Source organism: Sciurus carolinensis, chromosome 10 (genome assembly GCF_902686445.1).
Source record: "Sciurus carolinensis chromosome 10, mSciCar1.2, whole genome shotgun sequence".
In the NCBI taxonomy this organism is placed as follows: domain Eukaryota; kingdom Metazoa; phylum Chordata; class Mammalia; order Rodentia; family Sciuridae; genus Sciurus; species Sciurus carolinensis.
The window spans coordinates 53737518-53749113 of record NC_062222.1 but is presented as its reverse complement, the minus strand read 5'-3'; the positions used below and the strand labels follow the sequence as shown (position 1 = coordinate 53749113).

The window sequence follows — 11596 nt, the reverse complement described above, 5'->3', positions numbered from 1 at the left end:
TCCTCCTCCATGCACAGTAAGCCAATGTCTACTCAAGACAAAGTCTAGGTTAAGCACCTTCATTTTCATAAGGGGACACTAACTTTTTTCTCTTTGTTCTGCTGATTTTTTGAATATATTTAGTTTTTGAAATATATAAGTTTTTAAAAATACAGGTTCTTAAATCATAACATAAATAATTGCTCCAAGACATCTGGAAGATAATATCTAACAGTCACTGCCCAACTTTTATCAAAAGTCAAGATACTAGAAATAACATAAGTGAAGGACTCAATAAAGGGTATATCATCTACCCAACACTATAAATTTCTTAGATTTTTATTCCTGGATCAATCCAGGCATGCATTGTGGCTTAAAGGCCACATTTCCTTTATGAAAGGGAGAAGCTAGGTTGGTTGCAGAGGATCATGGAGCCCTTCTGCCCATTTACCACCATAAAATGCTCTGTCATCAAAGGACTTTAAATAAGTAGGGCACTGTTACATAAAATCAGGTAGAAGGTGATTAATACCCGAGTGAAACAATAATTATATGGATTTAAATCCAATAGCATTGAAAACCAACTGAATATAAAAGAGGAAATGAAACAATTAAGATGGCTTCCATGGTATGGGCCCTGAATGGAAAACAAAGGAGAAACCTATTGGGGAAAGAAGTTATTGAGCTCAACGTTAGAAATGGTGATCTCAATAGCCCAGGGGTAATGGACAGAAATGAGTTATTAACATATCCTAGAGTCTGAAGTTAGAGAAATACACGCTGGAGACACAGGTTTGAGAAAAATCGCAAATAAATGAGAATTAAAACTGTAAACAACCAGGGCTGGGGTTGTACCTCAGTGGTAGAGCGCTTGCTTAGCATGTATGAGGCACTGTGTTCAATTCTCAGCACCGCATACAAATAAATAAAATCTCCATTGACAACTAAATACTAAAAAAAAGAAAAGAAAAAAAAAAAAACAACCCTGTAACAACCACCAACCTACTATGTCTTCTAGCCTAGTCACTTAACCCCTCTATACCTTGATTTCTTAATATGTGAAGCGAAGCTCATCATACCTACTGAGGATTACAAATTGAGAAAATCATTATACTTTCACTTAATAAGCACATGTTTAAATAACTAATTATTCAAATTATTGCTAAGATATCCTTGGAAGATCATATAGAATATAGATTATTAAACTTTTGGACATAAGTAAACAAACGACTTTGAGAATAATTGTAAGACATAGACTTTTTCATTTGAAAAATGGGACATCGCTGAATACCCAAAATTCTGCATACAATTTCAGAGGTTTGTGGATACCTTTTAAAAAATCTGTATTTGAAAATTGGAGCAGGAGGGATACCAGGGATTGAAACCAGGGGCACTTAACCACTGAGTCACACCCCCAGCCCTTTTTTATATTTTATTTAAAGACAGGATCTCACTGAGTTGCTTAGGTTCAGTAACTTAGTGACTGACTTTGAACTTACAATCCTCCTGCCTCAGTCTCTCAATGTATTTGAAAATTCTTGATGTACAGTGGTAAGAAGGAAAATCTGGAAATCAAATGGGGAAAAACTATTGACATTTAAGGAATGAGCAGCTTATGAAAAGACCCAGAAGCTACTCTCAGAAAGCTACAAAGAGAAGAAGGAGGAAATTGTAATCAATTCTCTCAAATTTGTCTAAGGGGTCCAATAAGATAAATTTAAAATGGTCATCAGCAATCTTCACAAATTGCATCAGTAAAGCGTGAGGTAGAAAACTAGAGTTTAGTAAGTTGAGAAGTGCAAAGGAGGTGGAAAAGTAACTCATGCACAAAAAAGGAAGGATAGAATCAAACAGGAAGGAGAACTTGGGATCAAAAAATGATGTTTTGCTTGCTGTGTCTGGTTTTGTTTGTTTGTTTGGTTTAGCTTTTTGTCACAAGAATTTATCATTTTGTTGACTTGTTAGCTTTTTAAGGATGGGAGAGTCTTTGGGTTTTCATTCTTGGCATTAGAACCAACAGCGAGATCAAGGTGGAAGACACAGAGCAGAGGCGGAATGTCTGATGAAGCAACATTGTGGTGATGGAGATGGGGAGGGAAGGATCGCAACCAAGGGCTGCAGGAAAGGGTTTGGTTCTGAGCAAGAAGAGGAACACATCATCCTCTGAGCATGGGGAAAGTGGGCAGGGAGTGACTGTATATCAGGGCATGCAGGGTAGGGCTGACAATTGACAGATAACCACAACTTTCCCAATGAAGTAAGATACTAGAGACCCTACTGAGAACATTGGGAGTTCAACATCAAGAAGACTGATGAAGATTTGGAATGAAAGCCAAAGAGGATGATAAAGAAATATAATCATAACACAGAAAATTCTATTACCCTGCAATAAGCTATCAAAATTCATTTCTCATAAGCCTTCAAAATCCAGAGAACCAGTAAATCCAGAACACACCCAGGAAATATTTTGGTAATTAGTTTTCATGTTTTGCTATGAATGATTTTAGGTGGAATCACTGTAATTACATCGTCACCAAGAATATATTAGACATACAAAACTTCAAAAATCATAGTAGGCATCGTGGTTGGATATGTTACAATGACAGGATGAATAGATATAGAGATAATATGTATTATGTGCTCCAAAGTATGGAAATTTCATTTGATATTTTGATGTATTTAGTGTACAATTTTTAAGCCAGCTGTTATATAGTCGAACATTCAAATATTGGTTTGTTTTATCCTTTTCTTCCTTCCAAAATATAAGGAAAGTTAATTGATTTGAACAACTTCTTCAGGAATATGTTTATTAGAGTAAATGGAATAAATTCCATTTCCATCATTACTAGTACCAAATTTGATGGTCCCAAAAGCAAAATGTAACCCAAAGATTTTTCATATATTACTAAAATTTTTTAAGTAGCATTCATTTTTAAAATTTTAAAATTGGTGCATAGGCATTTTCTCTCTCTCTCTTTTTTTTAAATCCAAACTTTGTGTCCTTTCATAATGAGTCATCATCTCAGGCAAATACTCTGGTGAGAAGGTAAATTTCTCCCACTAGATTTGTGCATAAAATGGAAATTATTCCTACTACCACCACACTTTCTAGATACAATGATAACCTGTTATAAAATAACTTCATCCAAGTTGCTTCTTTCTTCTTTTAGATTACACAGGAAATGTGTTGTGTGTTTGCACTCAGTATTTGTGCAAATGTTTAAAATTTTTCCTCCTTGTTGAGTTACAGCTATCCGAATAAGAGAAAGAAAGGGGAAAGATAACAAGCTAGTCTTAACTATTGAAAGCCTTAAATTTTCAAAATCAGTAATCAAATCTAAAGGTGTTTAAATTTCTCATGACCTGTGAGGGTTTAAAAAGCAAAATATGGCAGGTTTCTTAGAAAATGTTATGTTTTCTTAGAAAAATATGTTAGCTTGAAAAAGAAAACAATGTATTTGTCACATTTAACAAACTCTGAAGAACCAAGATAAAACAACTAGTTCATAAATTTGGAATTGTGCCCTTAATGTACATGTCCATAGTGCCACCAAGCGGTTGTACCAGTTTTACAAATATTTCGAACACAGTAGTTCAGTTATTCTGGGAGTTAGACACTAGGTGGCAATAGATCTCCTTTTAAAGGGACTTTGAGAAACTTGATAGAGTTGGAAACCATTTACTCATATTCAAGGCCATTCAACCAGAAAGAAGGAAAAAAAAGAAACGAAAAATAAGAAAGAAACTGGAATAGCAATAACCTTGTCTGAAAGCAGAGAAAATGTTACTTTTTTTTTTTTTACCACATGCTTTACAACAGAGGTTGATCAAGTTCTAAAAAATAAAGGACCCATTTCTCATACTTGCAATCATCCTTAGTTCTTGAATAGAAGCAAAATATGAAAACAACTACTCATTTCCTTTATTAGCAAGCCCAGTCTATGAAACAGATTCTCACTGATTTTCTCTCCTATGAAAGTCCTGTAACTAGAACAATAAAACCCAGTCATATTGATTCAATGTAAATAGTTACTAATTAATAAAACTGTACTAAGACTTAGAGAAGCCAAAGAGAAGTTTATGCAACTAGTTAGCTTAGATTCATTCATGTACTGTTTTCAATGACTAAAATTGAAATATAAGATGGTGACTAGGAGTATCATTTTTGTCTCCTTTCTATCCTGCTTCTAGGCTAGGAATTCCTGATTTATCCTGCTAATCAAAGAGAAACACTCTGTTCTACCTTGAAATACAACTCCAAGATGCATAATTTAGGAAGTTTCCCTAGTTGCAAACAGTACCACATAGTACATGGGAATTCAAATCATGGCTTTTTTTAAAAAATTGTTTTTTTCTTTAATAGAAATCAAATTCAGATCTTCCAAAACTATCAAGGGATGCTAAGAATAAAAAGGTATCAAGGGCATGAAGATTCGTCTTTAGTTGTCAGATTAATTTCTCCTAGGGATCTCACCTGTGACACACTACTGGTGCGGTTTAAGAGAGAAGTAAGGGCATGCGCATTCCCCTCAACATTCTATTTTTAGACACAGATCCTTCCTTTTATACCAACAAGCAGAGTTACAACAGGGCTAGCATAGTTAACAAGACTTAACCAAATAAAAAGGAAAAACCATAGAAAGCTTGACAGAAAAAAAACAATATTAGCTCCACTGGGGAGACCAGTGGAGTAGAGGAAGGGGAACAAGAAGACAGAGGAGGGGAGGGAAAAGAGAAGTACTGGGAAATAAAATTTTCCAAATTATACTTTTATATTGTGTGAACTTATTAATATGTAACAAAAATGTCACTATTATCTATAATTATAATTCATCAATAAAAAGGAAAAAAATAAAACTTCAAGATATTAGAATAGAGCCAGGTGTGGTGGTGTATGTGTATAATCCCAGCAACTCAGGAGGCTGAAGCAAGAGGATCTCAAGTTCAAGACCAGATTCAGCAATTTAGTGAGACCCTCAACAATTTAACCAGACCTGTCTCAAAACAAAAAATAAAAATGACTTGGAAAGATACTAGAATGAAACAGACAGTATTACCCTATGTATATGTATGATTACATGAATGGTGTGAAAATAAATAAATAAATAAACACAAAATTTAATGACAATGACTTGGGATGTCACTTAGCAATAAAGCATGACTGGATTCAATCTTCAATACCAAAAAAAAAAAAAAAAAAAAAAAAAATTCCTCAGCACCAATCATGCTAGATAAGATCCCAAAAACACAAACACAAAAACAAAAATAGACAAATGTGATATTATCAAACCAAGAAACTTCTACACAGCAGAGGAAGTAAATCAATAGAATGAAAAGACAAACTATAGAATGGGAAAAAACTATCTGCAAACAATCTATCTGATAGAGGGTTAATATCCAAAATATATAAGGAATATAAACAACTAAATAGCAAAAACTAACAAAATCCTGATTTTAAAGTGAGAAAAGGACTTCAGTAGACATTTCTCAAAAGAGGACATAGGAATAGTCAAGAAACATATGGAAAAATGCTCAGCATCACTAATCATCAGAGAAATACAAACCAAAACCATGAGTTGACACTTCACACCCACTAGGATGGTTATTATCAAAAAATTTTAAGGTAACAAAGGCTAATAGGGATGCAGAAAAAATGAAGCTCTTGCACACTTTTGGTAGGAAAGTCAATTGATGCAACCAGTATGAAAAACAGTATGGTAGCCCCTCAAACAATCTTTTTTTTTTTTTTTTTTTTTTACAGGAGACCCGTTTAATGTGGATGCTCAATACCAGGAGGAACAGGAGGGCTGAGGAGCTGGGCAGGCAGGCCAAGTGGGGGGTCGCAGGTCCCCACCTGGCCCCAGGAAGGATGCTGGGCAGTGGGGGTTGGCCCAGACAGCAGACTCACAGGAGACCAAAGGCCAGACCAGGAGGAGTCTAAGTCAGGTGGTGAGTGCTCACGGCAGTCTGGCCCAGGGAGGCAGGGTTGGAGGCAGGGTTGGGGCCTGGTTGGGGGCTCAAGGAGCCTAGAGGCTGGCATCACCAGGGGTCTCCCCGAGCTGCTGCTGGAACTCAAGGCGGGTCTGCCGGTTGGACTCCAGCAGCTCCTGGAGACGTTAATGGAGGTGGTCATTCTTCTCCTCCAGGTGATCTAGACAGGAGTTGATGGCCGCATACTCTGCTTCCCCAAAGCCATCATCCTCGCCTTCCGCGCCCGCCGGCTTGCCCAGGTCCCTGTTGGGGCCGGACATTGCGGGCTGGGGAGCCATAGGGACCACGCGACCCCCTCAAACAATCTTAAAGAAGTACTACTATAAGATTCAGAAATCCCACTGCTGGGTATACATCCAAAAGAAATGAAATCAGTATTTCATAGAGATATGTGTACCCTCATGTTCACTAAAGCACTGTTCACACTAGCCAAGGTATGTGAGCAGCCTAAGTGTATGCTAATAGATGAATGGATAAAAAAAAAAAAGTGGACCTAATGTAATACACTTCAACATTTTTCATTTGTTTTTGTACCAGTGATCAAATCCAGGCGTGCTTAACCTTTGAGCCACATACCCAGCCATTTTTATTTTTTATTTTGATACAGAGTCTCGCTAATTTGCTCAGGGCCTTGTTAATTCCTAAGGCTGGTCTCAGACTTTCAATCCTCCTGCCTCAGTCTCTAGAGTCACCGAGATTACAGGTGCGGCCCATCAGTTTTTTTAAAATGAAAGAAATCCTGCCACTTGTAACAAAATAGATGAACCTGGAGGTCACTATGTTAAGTGAAATAACTGACACAGAAAGACAAACACTGCATGATTTCACTCATATGGAATCTAAAAAAGTTGAAATCGTAAAAGCAGAGAGGAGAATAGTGATCCACAGGGGAAATGGGGGGGGGCGGGGGGGCGGTGGATTGGCCTATGGATTCGAAGATTCAACTATACAGGAGGAATAAGTTCTGGATAGTCAATGTATTTACTGGAAATGTATTATATACGTGAATCTTCTAGAAGAGTAGGTCTGAAACGTTCTCAGCACACACACATACAAAATAACTACATGAGATGATGAACATGTTAATTAGCTTGATTGTGGTACTCTTTATACAATGTGTAAGTACATCAGAACATCACGTTGTATACCCTAAATCTGTACAATTTTTATTTGTCAATTATACCTCAATAAAGCTTCAAAAGAAGACCTCATCCAAATGCAGCCTCCCAGATTTGGCAAAGCATCATATACAGAATACACCATGGGAGCCTGAGCCCCAGTGTTGTATCTGGGAGTTTCAGAAGTTCCTGTTGCTCAGCATAGCACAAAAGAAGAAATCACAGACCAAGTCTTTACTTTGGGTGGACTACAATGTCATCCAAAAGAAAGTGATAGCAATAACAATACAAACTGAACACTGAAAATGTCCCTCATCTTCCCAGATGAGTAAGGACCAGGTTCCTCATACAATGCAAAATGGAGAAGGTATCCTTTCCATTTATGAACACTGAACTTCTTGTCCACACTTTTTGTACCAGGGATTGAACTCAGGGTCACTTAACCACTGAGCCACAAGTCACATCCCCAGCCCTTTTATTAATTTTATTTTATTTAGAGACAGATTCTCCCTAAGTTTCTTAGGGCAGTGATAAATTGCTGAGGTTGGCTTTGAACTCATGATTCTCCTGTTTCAGCCTTGGAGTTAGTGGGCTTACAGGCATGCACCACCACGCCTGGTGAGAGTGATGCTTTTTTACTTAGACAACAGAACTTACAAATGATGGTATGCACTCCTTGAATTCTAGCTGAAATGAGGTTCCAGAATCCAAGTGACAGTCACTGTCTTGGAACCCACCTCCCACAGCAATGGCCAGTGTCTCCAAATTAGACTAAGAAATTAACGTCCAAAAGAAGAGGGGACTCCCTTCCTCCAACCAATGGCATTCCCGCTCAGGACTGTAAAAGCTCCTCTTCCCAGAATGACTTACTCCCAGGGTACCACCCCATTGAGAGAGGATCCACACACTGGGTCTGTGACCTTCCAGCCTCCTCAAAACCTTGCAACAAAACTCACCACTTTTATTCACACAGAAGACATGCCAAAAAAAACTTTGTATAATGTGTGTTCTGTTGTAGTCCCAAATCCCATCATCCTTGCATGATACAGTGTAATGATTACAAAATAGTCTTCTTTCAGAGGAACACTTCTTGTTCCAATCTTTAGTTTGCCCTAGGTTGATGTTGGGGAATATCTGTGGAAAGAGGAAATAAAGCTTCTGTTCCCCACTGTACTACTATTAAAAACATTTTGTTTTCAGGTTAAAGAATTTCTGAATGTGTATTCTCAATAAAATTTGACAAAGTGCCTCTTTTTTGCAGTCCTTGGAAGTAGTACTTCTTGAATCAGCACACCAACCTGTACAAGTAGCCTGGAAATACTACAGGCCTCAGATGACAGACTAAATTTTAGAATCCTTATGACAAAGCATTTTGAGATCCCCAGATGAGCCAGGCCTTTACCAAGTGGCCTTTCCACACTTAGAGTTAGATTAATATTTTCTTTGGGTAATTTGAACATTTTAAGCTCCCTGGGCTGCAGATCCTAAAGCCTTTTGTATATGTGGGGAATGTTTATTACTTCAGTGAGTCCTGGCTTAATTATTACAACAATTACTTTGCACACTTATATAAAATGCCAAGTGTCACCTACCTGCTTAATCAGCACATCAGGAAATAATAAGCCATTGCCAGTATAAGAAATCCTGACCTGATGAAACATCTTGGAGGCACTCCTCAGTACTAATTAAAATAATAGACACTGTCACATGGTGCAATTATTTTCCAGAAAACAGCTGACGTGTACACACTACACTTGGCAAAATTCCTGGCCTGTTTCGCAAGAATGTTTATTCCAGACTGAGATCATCTTTTTAAAATGACAAGAAAGAAAAAGAAATAAAGACCAACAGAAGGGATGAAGACAGAGAGACTCGAAGCAGTGTAGGAAGAAAGAAGGGAGAGAAGAGAAGGGAGGATGATTCTCAATAAATCAAAAGAATATTTTAAAGTTGCCTTTTCTCATTCTGATCAGATACCTACTGTAATTTTGATAATTACAGAGGAGGCACAATATTTTTACAGTAATTCATGAGCTTAAAAAGTTCTAACCTCAAATTCACATTAAAGAATTGAAGCATTAGGATTTGTTTCATTTTGATTTTAATGATCTTCCTGACATAAATGATTATAAGAAGAATGAATCAAAATGAAACTATATTTAGAAAGACTCATGGAAGGGAAAATATAAAGTGAATATTGACAAATAAAGACACAGAAATGCAGAATTGTGATTTACACACTCCACTTCTGTGGGTGTCTGGAATATATCTGGGAATCCTGAGCTCAGCCTCTGGAATACTGTACATCCAAAGACACAATCACTCACATACCCAGGGAACTCAGGTCATTGTCAAGTCATTCTGATATGTTGGTCCCTTATCTAGTAAGAAAACTGTGTTCTGCTCTATTTGTTTCTGATTTCTGAACCCTACCAAAAGGCAAAAGAGGATGAGATTTCTTCTTTTCATTTTCTTTTGATTCCAAGTTTGGAATTTTGACTACAAAGAAAAAATGTCTTTCTTGTTACTCAGTCCCAGGGCTTATATTTAGGGATTGAAATTTATTAGCTGCTCATGTTTTGGATTGATAGAAAATAAATATCAGAATTTTGGGTTCTGAAGAAGAAATACAAGTTTGTATTTGCCTCAAATGTACTGTAGTCCCCAAAATATTATTAAGATTTTAAAGTTTTATTATTCTTAAAATCTTCCTTTTGTTCATTTGTATTCTGTTTTTCTAAATGTTTGGTTCTAGAGAGATATATTTAAATGGCACTTACAACTACCATGAGTTTTAAAGCGATCCCAGATAATTTGAAAGATATATATAGTTTTAAGATTTCACACAAAGTTTTCCTTAAATGCTCATTCAACAAGATGTGCTCAGAAAATACAGAGAAATTGGTGAAGAGTTGGATTAAATTGTGGACTTGCTGACTTACCTTCTTTGTAGATTCTCCTTCAGAAAGTTTAATGTGGAAGACGTAGCACAGTGTTAATATTAGGGGATGAAGGAGACCATTGAATAAACATTTCTTTTGCTAGTTTTTAATCAATAGGATCAAAATGTTCATGGTAATTCTTTTAAGTCTAGTCAAGATAAAATATTATCAACACAGTAGCATTTTCTCCTTGCCATATTTTCATTTTATAGAGATTCTATTCTTAGAAATAAAAAATTTCCCACTACATTATAATATGGTACAGTTTAAGTGTCCATACTGTAACTACACTTTTATTAAGCTTTCAGCTCTGTTACTGTCTAAGGGGAGATATTTCTGTGTGTGTGCATATGGGGGGGGACAGGGGGCCCCATGTATAAGGGATCAAAGTCCAAGCTTCTACCCCTGAGTTACATCCCCAGCCCTTTTTATTTCATTTTGAAACAGTTTCTAAGTTTCCCAGGCTCTCCTCCAACTTGCAATCCTCCTGCCTCAGCCTCCCCAGTAACTGGAATTACAGGTGTATTCCCCTGTGCCCTGCTGAGATATACTTTTGACAGGAGAATTTTAAATAACATTAACTCACTTATGTAACTACCTTTTTTATTGTTTTCTGAAATAATAAAATATATTATTTTATTGTATTTTATGAAGTTTTCTTGAAAAATTTGGTCTGCTTTTTTTCTCTGCACGAAAAAACATTGAACCCACTTTTAAAAATGTATTTATTTGTTTGTTTGTTTGTTTGTTTATTGTGGTGCTGGGGATCAAACCCAGGGCTTCACACACACCAGGCAAGTGCTCTACTCACCTACTTCCCACCGCAGCCACCCCTATCGCTGCCATTTATATTCTTTAAGAAAGCATTCATGAAACCAGAAAATCAATATTATTGAGGCAAAATAAATATTATAGTTTTATTCCTTCAATCGATCATGTATTAAGCTCCTATTACATGCCAGGAACTGTATTAGAGATTGTGCATAGAAGTTAAATAAGACATGTGAACCCTTACCCTAAGAGGTGACATCCTTCTGGAAAGCACTCCAAACCAGAATATGGTGTGATTTTTGTGATTGAGGTAGTGTAACAGTTGGAAGTCTTTGGTTGCAAGTGACAGAAAACATGATCCAAAGTGGCTTACATGATAAGGAAAATTTGGTTTTCACAACCCAAATGCCTCCGGAGGAGGGGAAAGGTGCAGATAGTACATCTCAATCCTGGAATTCCAGTGGGATCCAGCAGAAGGGTGTGCTCCTCTCTTCCCTCCAACTCCATCAGCACTGGATTTGTTCCAGACCCCAGTAAAGGCCCCTGGCAGCACTCAGCTCATTCCTTACCAGCTATTATTTGAGGTTACCCTTTTACTATCCAATACTGACAGAAGAGTAAGTGATTTGTAGAACTTTAGAAAGCACCCTTATTTTGCCTTTCTCTCTTTCCACACTGGTTCTGTAATTCTGCTTTCCAAGGATTTGCTTTCTGAGAAATTTGCTATACATAAGTCTTTACCCTAAGCTCTCCTTTGAAGAGATCCAAGCTAATTCCCCAAGTTTGCCTCCTATG

General features: G+C 37.0%; 1 pseudogene; it reads right to left on the bottom strand.

Annotated features, from left to right (window-relative positions):
• Nucleotides 1-6005: 6005 nt before the first annotated feature.
• On the bottom strand, nt 6006-6230 carry LOC124994194 (bublin coiled-coil protein-like; annotated as a pseudogene).
• Nucleotides 6231-11596: the final 5366 nt, after the last annotated feature.